Here is a 9,253-nt window from a genome sequence, read left to right as displayed (position 1 = left end):
GCCCCACCCATCTCCCCACCTGTCTGTGGCCTTCCTGTGCATCAGAACTGGCCCCGTCAGTTCCCTGAACGAACCACATCCTTTTCCACCTTGGGAACCCTGTAAAGCTGTGCCCACTACTTGGAATGCTCTTTCCCCTTCTCATATGCTGGCGCCTTCTCTTCCTAGGGCTCAGCTTCAGTTGCCCATCCTCAGATAGGCCTTCTCTGCTTCCCCCTCCACCCGCCACCCCCCACCCTGCATTGTCTAGCTAAGCCCTTGCTCTGGGTTATCCACAGCACTTATCCCAACTCAACATTATTTCATAGTGTCTACTTCTTTAATGCCCCTAGTTATGTCAGCTCCATGAGGGCAGGGACCTAGTCTGTTTTGTTTGTTACTGTATCCCTCTACCTCCCACAGGGCCTGGCCCTCAGCAGGTGATCAGTAAGTATGCGTTCAGTGAATAGGTGTGTGACCCAAGTGTAGCCGAGTTGCCTCTGGTTCCCTCGTAGCACGCAGCATGGTGCTGTGATGAAAGGAACAAAACTTCCAGCCTCTGCCCACAGTCCAACCCTTCCGTGGACAATAGCTGTCCCCCCACATTCTGTGCAAACCCCTGCCCCCCAAGGAACCTAGCATTCGTTATTCTCTTCCTTACTTTCCTCCTTCTCTCTGGATCTCGTCCTCTCTCTTTTCATTCCAGTGAAAATCAGCAGAGCCTTCATGGCTTCTCCACCTCTTCCCCACAGCCATTGCCGGAGCAGCCCAGCTGGAACAGAAGATAGATGCCAAAGCTCCCTGGAAGGCAGGGAGGGGAAGGTGTGACTAATCGCACACCCGTGTCTCTGCCCCTGACACCTATGGGACCAGTAGGGTCCTGTGGCATTGAGGTCTTTGGAGCAAGGCCCCGGGGGAAGGGAGAGGGAGATATAAACGCTTTAGGACTTCCTCTTTTTTTTTTTAATATTTATTTATTTGGTTGCACCAGGTCTTAGTTGCTGCGGGCGGGCTCCTTAGTTGAGGCATGTGAACCCTTAGTTGCGGCGTGCATGTGGGATCTAGTTCCCTGACCAGGGGTCGAACCCGGGCCCCCTGCATTGGGAGCGCGGAGTCTAATCCACTGCACCACCAGGGAATTCCCAACGCTTTAGGACTTTTGATGAGTCTTTCTTCCACTGCACACACACACCTGCCAAAAGTTGGGAATCACCTGACCCTTCTGAAGGGTTCAGACACGAGAAAAGAGCCTAGAGCCAGGACTCGGGAGTCCTGGGTCTCTGGTCTGTGCTTCAACGCTGACTTGCTGTGTGACTTTGGGCGAGTCCCTCCTGTCTCTGCGGCTGTACAGTGTGGTTGGTGGCACGAGATACTCACTGAGGTCCCTTCCCACCTTGACGTGCTGTGATCCCGAGGGGGCGCTTCGGCTTCCCTGAGCCCCTCACCTAGCCACGGCTCTGGAGAGGAGCTGGAATTGGCAGGCCTGCTTCCCCCAGGCTGTGGGGCTGGAAGGGAGCTTTCCAATCGGAGGCCAAGCAGCCTCTCCAGGCTTGCAGTTGGCATAGCCAAAAAGGCCTTTCAGGTCCAGAAGGGAGAACACACAACAGGGGACGAGGACCTTGCGACTCTAGCCCTGCTACAGACAGCCTCAAGCAAGTCGAGGCCCTTCTCTGAGCCTGTTTCCTCCTTGATAAAATGAGGGGTTTGGATGAGATGCTCTCTCAAGATCCTTTCAAACCCCACATTCTTACAGTCTTCGCCATACCCCACAGTAGGGGTGGTCTCCTTCAAGTACACAAGTATGTGATGGTGTGTGTGTGTGAATATCAGGGGCGGATATGGAACGGATGAAGGTGGTTACCATTTCAAACTTTTAAACTAATTTTCTGTCTGGAAATTTCTTCCGTTCAACCACCGCTTCTCACTCAACTGGTTACGTTTGAAATCGCAGAATCCTCAGAGCTCAGTAATTCGTTCATTTAACACGTGTTAGACACGCTTTCCTGAGTGTAGGAAAGAAAGCACACGACGAAACTCCCTGCCCTCGTGGGCTTCCACTCGACTGGAGAGAGACAAACCAGAGGGCCTGACTGTGCCAAAGCCTCTGGCAGAGCCTGCTGGGCTGCGCACACGGGAGATGGGATTTGCCTGGTGACTCTGGGGTTGCCGAGCGGGTAAGGGAGCTCTGAGCTGCTGGGGGCACTGAGCTGCTGGGGGCACTGAGCTGGCGGGGGCACTGAGCTGGCGGGGCCACTGAGCTGGTGGGGCGCTACTTGCCCACCTATCATGCCTTTGTGGCACACCAGGTGCCTCGAGCCCCCAGAGGCAAGCCCTGCCCGGGCCTTTCTTGTTCACTGGCATTTCTCCCAGCAACCAGAACAAGCCTGGCACATAGCAGTGGTTTAATAAACAGGACAGATGCCCCAAGAGTATAGGGTTCAGAGAGCTTACAAGAGTTGAAGCCAGGGACTTCCCTGGTGGTGAAGTGGTTAAGAATCCACCTGCCAGTGCAGGGGACACGGGTTCGAGCCTTGGTCTGGGAAGATTCCACGTGCCGCGGAGCAACTAGGCCCGTGAGCCACAGCTACTGAGCCTGCGCTCTAGAGCCCGCGCGCCTAGAGCCCGTGCTCCGCAACAAGAGAAACCACCCCAAGGAGAAGCCCGCACATCGCAACCAGGAGTAGCCCCTGCTCGCCGCAACTAGAGAAAGCCTACGTGCAGCAACGAAGACCCAACACAGCCAAAAAAAAAAAAAAAAATTATTAAAAAAAATAAAGCCCTTAGTTCACACGGTCAGTGTTGCTGTTACTGGGATTGCTGTGTCCTAGCACCCCCATCTCTGGAGTGACCCCCTCATGGTATTCTGGGGTCAGGACCAGGGACAAAATACATCACCAGCACGGACGAAGCCAGGGTGAGTCCATGCTAGGAAGTGAGAGGGAAATCCCCCCACAGAAACATTACAGAGGAAAGTTCTGGAGGCCAGGAACTGGAAAATAGAGAATTAGGGTTGGGGTAAAAGTCAGCCCCAAGAAGAGGCGTGGGTGTAGGCAGGGCTGCGTGCCGCCCCTTGATTCTGGGCCCCCGGTGTGCCCCCTGCCGCACCAGCTAACTGGAGGCTGGCATGAGGTAATGGCTGTGCCCACACTGCTAGGCTCCAGGCACAGGTCAGAGACCAGGTCCCTTCAGACTGCAGGGCTGAAGGTGGAGGGAGATGGGATGGAATTTTTAAACCTGCAGATGGGAAGGGGAAGCTCAGGCTTGTTCACCAAAACCTGGCATGCTGGAGTTACAGGGCCCCCTTGGAGCACAAGTGAGGTAAGTTTAGGACAAATGAAAGGCAGCGTGCTTCACCCAGCAGGGGAGGACTCCGATGGAACTCATTACCCCGAGATGCGGTCTCAGCTGGAAGGATAAATAACTTCACAAAAGGTTTAGATAAATCTGTGGTTGACAGCTCCATTCATGGGTTAGAAGGGAAGGAAGCTGTTTGTGGCCTGTGGGCCCGCGGGGAAAGCATCAGGGAGGCGACCTGGCCTCCCTGAGACCACCCCTCGGGGCCCCTGTTGGAGGCCGGCTTTGGGCCGAGGGAACCTGGGCGACAGTGTTGGTGTTCCTACAGCCTGGAGCCCAGCCTGAGTCCCCAGACCCTTTCCTCAGTGCCCCCATCCCTCGCCATCTGCTGTTTCGGGAGCCATGGGACCACCCGCTCTGGGGAAAGCGCTCTGTCCTGGCTGTCCCCTAAGGGACCAGCAGAGGGAGACAGACACCGTGTCCAGTCCCAGCTTCCAGCACAGAGACCAGGCTGGTCTGCCCTGGGGAGGGCTAGCAGGCACCCGAGGGTCCCAGCTCTGTGTCCAACACGGGGCTAGGCGCCCAGAAGGCATCCTCCCTGGCCAAGGTGGGCTTCCTACAGTGCCGGGGTGGGGGTGGGGGGAAAGGAGAGACTTCAGAGAACTGGGGGCAGGGCAGGGATGAGGCCTCTAACTAAGAGCAGCGTGGCTCTGGAACCATCTTCCCTCTGTCCCCGCAGACCCCCAGCCCCTGGCGGGCAGGGTGTGGTCTCCGTAGGACCACGCTGTTCCGCGGGCACATACAGGAGATGCTTCAGAAAGCCTTTAGGGGGGTGACTGAGCCCTACAGGCCCGAGTGCCAGTCCCTCCCGGCCCAGGAACCGGTTCCAGGCCAGGTGTGGTTCCCCAACTTTGGCTGCTCGGTTTCTCCCCAGCCACCCTCAAAGTCTCCCTTGACATCCCCCTGACCTCTGACCTCTCCCTTCTCGGCATTACAGCCGTTCTCACACCTGTCCGAGCTCTTGAGTCCCTGTTTCATTTAACAATGAAATTTTCGTTTTGCAGCCGTCAGAGGCTGAAACTGACACGTGCTCAGGGCGCTCTGCCGAGGATCACGAGGTGGACCTCGGAAAGGAGGCTTTGGGGCCCGGCGAGCTCCTCACAGACAGATGGGGGCTGGCGCCCGGCACAGCCAGGGTGGGCTGTCTCCCCAGGTCGCTTCAGAGCTCACTGTGCCCTGTGTCCATCCTCCCCGCTCCGGCCGGCCCTCCTCCAAGACACTGACCCCTATGAGGAAGCTGTCTGGGGTGCCGAAGCAGACGCTCAGGATCATTTATCGTTGGAGGAAAGCTGAGCGGCGGCCCAACTCCAGAACCCTCTAGAGTTCTGTGTCTTTGCCCAGTGCGGGGAGTCAGCATGGGGGTGCTGGGGACAGGCCTCAGAAAGAAGGCAGAGTGGAAAGAACAGAGTAGGTGCAGACAGACAGACTCGTAGACGTGGAGGCTTGCAGGGGTCGGGGCACATCCTTAGCAGAGATGGGAGGATAGGGCCTGGAGGGTAGATCATGATAATATTTAACCTTGTCGCATGTTAAGTGCCAGAGATTTGACTTGTGTTAACTGAGGAAGGCACCATTATCATCTCCCCTGTCTTATGCAAGAGAAAACTGAGGTGTAGAGGGGTCAAGTGGCTCACCCAAGGTCACACGGCTGGTGAAGGCGGAGCGGCAACCTCATGTGCTGCCAAGCTCCCGGCGGTGCTGGGACAGCCCCCCAGAGGGGCCAAGTGCAGCCTGTCCTCTGACACCCGCCCCCCGCCCCCGGGGCCCCTGTGGAACCCAGACAGTCTGGAGAAAGCCTGAGAAGGCTGAAGGAGGAACGCTGGCAGGAAGGAGGGGGCAGAGAGGAGGAGCAGCAGTGACTCAGCAGGGCAGGATAAGGATCCTCCTGCAGGATAAGAGAGAGGTAACCCCGCTCCTCTGCCGGGGTGCCGGAGTCCCAGAGCCCGAGGCATGGGGTGTCCAGGGCAATGGAACATCCCGGAGAATGGCGGGGGAGCTTCTGGCGGACTGGGGTGGTGGTGGAGCCCCTGAGGGTACCCCTCCTGTCCCTGTCCTCCTCACACAGCCATCACCCTGACATCCTTGCAGACGGGGAGCCAGCCCAGGTAGGGCAGGGGAGAGGCAGGCGGCAGGATCTGGTTCCTCTCCTCGGCTGGGAGGCAGGGGCTGTGGGCGCCGTTTTTCTCTGGAGGCCTGAACTGGGCCAGGTGTAGGTGGGGGATGCAGGACTATTGCTAAGGTAGGAGGAGGCCTTTGGCCCTGGGGTTTCCGCTGACATCACAGCCAGCTCAGGGTGAGGCAAGGCCCTCTGGGCTCCTGACCCTGGCAGAAAGGGGAAAGTGCACTGCCTGCCGCCTTTCCTCCCCCTGCTGCCCTCAGTGGCCCCTGCGCCTGCAGTCACGCTGGAGCACACGTGCGTAGTGGCGGAGGGGCGCCCCCTCCCGGGGTGCACGTCCGCGGCGGCTCGCTTTGCAGGCCACACGGTCGGTTGGGCCCTCAGGAGGTACAGCCTTGTCCTGACTCTGTGCGCAGGCAGCCGTCTGCCTTCCAGCTCAGTGCTCATTCCATGATTCAAACTCACTGCTCTGCTCGCGGAATCTACAATTCCAGCTGAGGGGACTGAGTGCTCCCAGGCTGGCACCTCTCACCGACCCAGGAGGGCCACGTGGCATGGTTGGCCCAGTTAGTCGCGTGTGGCGGGTCGCGGGCAGGAGAGCCCAGGTCTCCTGCTCCAGGCACATGGGGACTCTCTGTCCCAGAGAACGTGCTCATGTCCTGAGGAGAGAGACCAGGCGTGCCCCAGGTTAGATGCCTCATAGCCAGGGGGTGCTCAGCACGCACTGCCGTCTCCGCATCCAGCCTCTTCTCCTTTCAAGAGTCCCTGCGCCTGCGCCGTGGGGACAGTTAAGGGGGCGAGGTGCTCAAGGCAAATGGTCCTCAGTTCCAGCCCTGGTTCTACCTCCTGGTGTGACCTTAGACAAGCGACTTCACTTCACGTTACCAAGCCTCAGTCCCCTCGTGTGTAACATGGGGAAACTGCAGGTCTTATTTTCTAGGGTTATTGTAAGAATGGAATGAAATCATTCACAGAAAGCCTTAGCCCAGAACCTGACTCGTGGTGAGAGCTCAGTACGTTTCAACGCCTGTCATGAGTTAAGCCTGAGAGGCGCAAAGGAGCAGTGTGTCGCCAAGGAATGCCAGGCGTTGCAGCAGGCTGGCGGAGTCTCTGGGGCCGGCCGCTGCCTCTCCTGCCTGCAGCACAGGCCAGCCTCTGCCTCTTGACCCCAGGGCCTCTTAGGCCTCCTCTCTGTGTCCCTGGCACCTGGCACAGAGTAGGAACTCAAGGAATGTTTGGTGAACAAATGAATGAATGAGTGAATGTCCTTACTCATCTCTGTGGGCTTCTCCAATACCACACTGCTGCTCACCCACCAGGAGGGGACTGGACCAGAGGCTTCCCCGGACACCCCAGGGGTCAGGGCCCCTTCAATGCCAGTTCTGCATCTGCATGGGACATGGGGCCTTTTGGGCATATAGAGAGCCTTCCCTGGGGATGCCAGTTATGGGGGGAGGAGGGGAGGCAGGAGGGAGGGGTGGACCCCTAGCCTGTCCCTGAGCCAACACTGACTCACCCCCAGCCCCTTGGAGGGCAGCTCAGTCATCTCTGGGTGCCAGCCCTGCCCCCTACCCAGACACACCCTTTGAGGCCTGACCTGCTACCCCCTGCGGATGGTAAGGACTGAAGTCTGGAAGGCCAGAGAGGGCATCAAAACAGCATCCTCCTTATCAGCTCACTGATACTCCCACCATCCCATGGGAGGGGAGGCAGAGGTGGTCATAGCGCATTCCGCCAAGAGGTGGTGGGCTTGTCCCAAGGCCCGCCGCCCAATTGGAAGCCTGGCATCCTGACTCCCAGTCCTGCCCTCTGCCCTCTGCCCACGGCAGGCAGCCCCGTGAGCTACGCCCTTCGGCCTGTGGTTGGCTGCCGCTGCCCCTCCTGCCATTCAGCCACATTTCCATCCAGAAGCTCCACCTCCGCCCAGAGCTCTCCTTCCCTCATCCTCTGATCTCAGTTTAGTAGTGTCCCTTGTCACAAGACTGTGAAATTCTTGAAGGCAGGGGTGGGTTTTCCTTGTCTCTCTGTCCTTTACAGGACCTGGCACCCAGCAGGGGCTCAGGAAATACCTGTGCAACGCTTCGTGGGACAGATGGATCCGGAGCTCAGGGGGCCAGTGTCTCCTCTAACCTCTGCCCTGCCCCCAGCAGCAATCCCAGATCGTGAGAGCTGGCAGGGCCCCAAACAAACATCCCTTTCTGAGAGCCACAGGGGTGCAGGAACTTCCCCAAGGTCCCCAGCTGGAAATCAGAGGGCAGCCACCTGTGCCCACCACCCCACAGAAAGCCTGGAGGGGCTCTCGCTGCTCTGCTTCTCCCTTCTCCCCGCAACTCCCTCAGCCCAGCCCCCTTTGGGATTTGGCAGAATAAAGGCACAGTCTTTATTCTAGCCCCTACCCCAAACCAACTGGCAGCTCCTAGCCTGCTGCCTTTGCCCAGACAGAGGGGCAGAGGGGCACTGGCAGCTTGGAGATGGAGTTGATTTTCCCTTTGGCAGTGGGGAAGATGGGGGAGGGGAGAGGCTTGCCCCCCACCCCCCACCCCGTCCCCGCCAGGTGAGGGGAGAGGGCAGGGATGCAAGTCCAGACAAGAGGCAGAGGGAGAACATGACTTCCCCAGCTTGTAGGGTCACGGCATCAAGCCCGGGGCGGTGTGGAAAGCCAGTTGTCCCTGCACCCAGCTGGCCTGGGTCCCCACTTCAGAGCTGCAGCCCTCGGTTCCTGCAGACCGAGGCTCTCTCTCTCGACTCCCGAGGTGAACATTTGCTGGCGGGGGTGAGGGCATGGGAAGCTTTCCTCCCCTTCCACTGCAGTCCGCTCCTCTTTGTGTCTCCTGCCCCATCCCTTCTTTTCTCCCTCCTCTTCCCTCAGCACCCCCCTTCCTTCGGCTCCCCTCTCCCTCTTTCCCCTTTCTCCCCTGGCCCCTCCTCCTCTCCCGTGTTGGGGCTGCTTTCTCCCTGACTCAGCAAGGTGCTTTATAAGGTGCTGAGGGGCTCAGCCAAATCCAAACCACATTGTCTGTGCAGACACTCTCTACAAGGAGCAGGCTGCACACCAGGGGAGAAGGACTTGAGAGGCTCCCTTCTCCCCCTCCCGCTCCCCTTCCTTCTGTGGCTCCCTCCCTCTGAAAGGGTGGCTGCTAGGGGACCTCCTGGCCAGCCTCAGTGCCAGTCACCCACTGGGCATCTGCCTCCTTGACCTTGGCCTGGGCATCAGAAGATCTTCGGGCTCACTGGCCAAGAATGTCATTGAAACTCCACAGCATTCTGGCTGGGGGAGGGGCGGGTGGGAGGCCCCCCCCCAGCACTTTTGCAAAGGGCCCCTCCAAGGCAGGTTTCATCAGAGCTGCTCCTGATGCCCCAGAAAATCCCCTGCCCCCAACCCCCCGCCAGCTCCCCTTTCTCAGCTCATTTTCTCCTCGTTTAGGAAATGAAAGAAAGCGGAAAAAAAAACCCAAAACAAACCCAACAACAAAGTCTGTCCCACTCCAGTGAGGTAATTGAAAACAAACTTCTTCCCCACCCCCCCACCCCCCCATCCCAGTTCTCGAAGTGCAGAAAAGGGAAGAGCTGCCCTGGGAACCCAGCGCTGGTCATGCCCACACTGCCTGCTCTGACCCACAGGCTGCAGGGGCTATGGCAGGGCGGGCAGGGTGTCCTTCCTTCTCGGGGAGGGGGGGAGGGGGGACCCAGGGCAGGAGTGGTGAGCGCAGGCTCCGATGCTATTCCAGAGAGGAATCACCTCTCAGGTCTGGCCCACCACCTCTCCCTCCTTGAAACAGCAAATAAACAACAACAAAAGCAACG

This window comes from Monodon monoceros, unplaced genomic scaffold, assembly GCF_005190385.1.
Source record: "Monodon monoceros isolate NGI ecotype Baffin Bay Population unplaced genomic scaffold, NGI_Narwhal_1 Super_Scaffold_7, whole genome shotgun sequence".
In the NCBI taxonomy this organism is placed as follows: Eukaryota; Metazoa; Chordata; class Mammalia; order Artiodactyla; family Monodontidae; genus Monodon; species Monodon monoceros.
The sequence above is the reverse complement of the archived record's forward strand: the minus strand, read 5'-3'. Positions refer to the sequence as shown.